Here is a 648-nt window from a genome sequence, read left to right as displayed (position 1 = left end):
GAGCCCCCAGACCCCCCATAGAAGAGTCTCCAGATCCCCCATAGAAGAGTCTCCAGATCCCCCATAGAAGAGTCTCCAGATCCCCCATAGAAGAGTCTCCAGATCCCCCCTTTAAGATATAAGAATATACTCAGCTGAGGGTGATGGAAATGATCCATAAGATTTAAAGTGAGAATAAATTTGGGGAGAATCTATAAAAGTGGCGACTGGATCTCTCCAATTTGAATGAAAGGAAACACGGTAAACTATGAATTAAAGACCTTCATAAATAAGCCCCTTTGTATCTCGCCTTCAACACTCTCTGGGCCTGACATTGGTCACTCGGGGACGGCCAGGGAACTGCAAGGCATGCTGGGACCTGTAGTTCCGTGCACCGCCCCCTGGTTGCATATCTCAACCTTCTATGCTGGTCAAGTTGGCAACAAATGGTTAAAGTTCAATTTCGCCCCTTCAGACGAAATCAAAGCGTAAGGCTGGACTGCGAAACGATCAACTTTGTAAATATATATAATATTGGATACGTGTGATCTATAGTAGTAAAAAAAAAAAAGAAGACATGTATTTTGGAATGCAGATAGTAGAAGTACCTGCCACTGTTTTGATATCAGCACAGCAATATGTACGCTCAGAGAGGGGGGGGGGGGGGGG

The sequence above is a fragment of the Nanorana parkeri genome, unplaced genomic scaffold (assembly GCF_000935625.1).
Source record: "Nanorana parkeri isolate BGI_ZX_2015 unplaced genomic scaffold, ASM93562v1 scaffold2165, whole genome shotgun sequence".
Lineage (NCBI taxonomy): Eukaryota > Metazoa > Chordata > Amphibia > Anura > Dicroglossidae > Nanorana > Nanorana parkeri.
The sequence above is the reverse complement of the archived record's forward strand: the minus strand, read 5'-3'. Positions refer to the sequence as shown.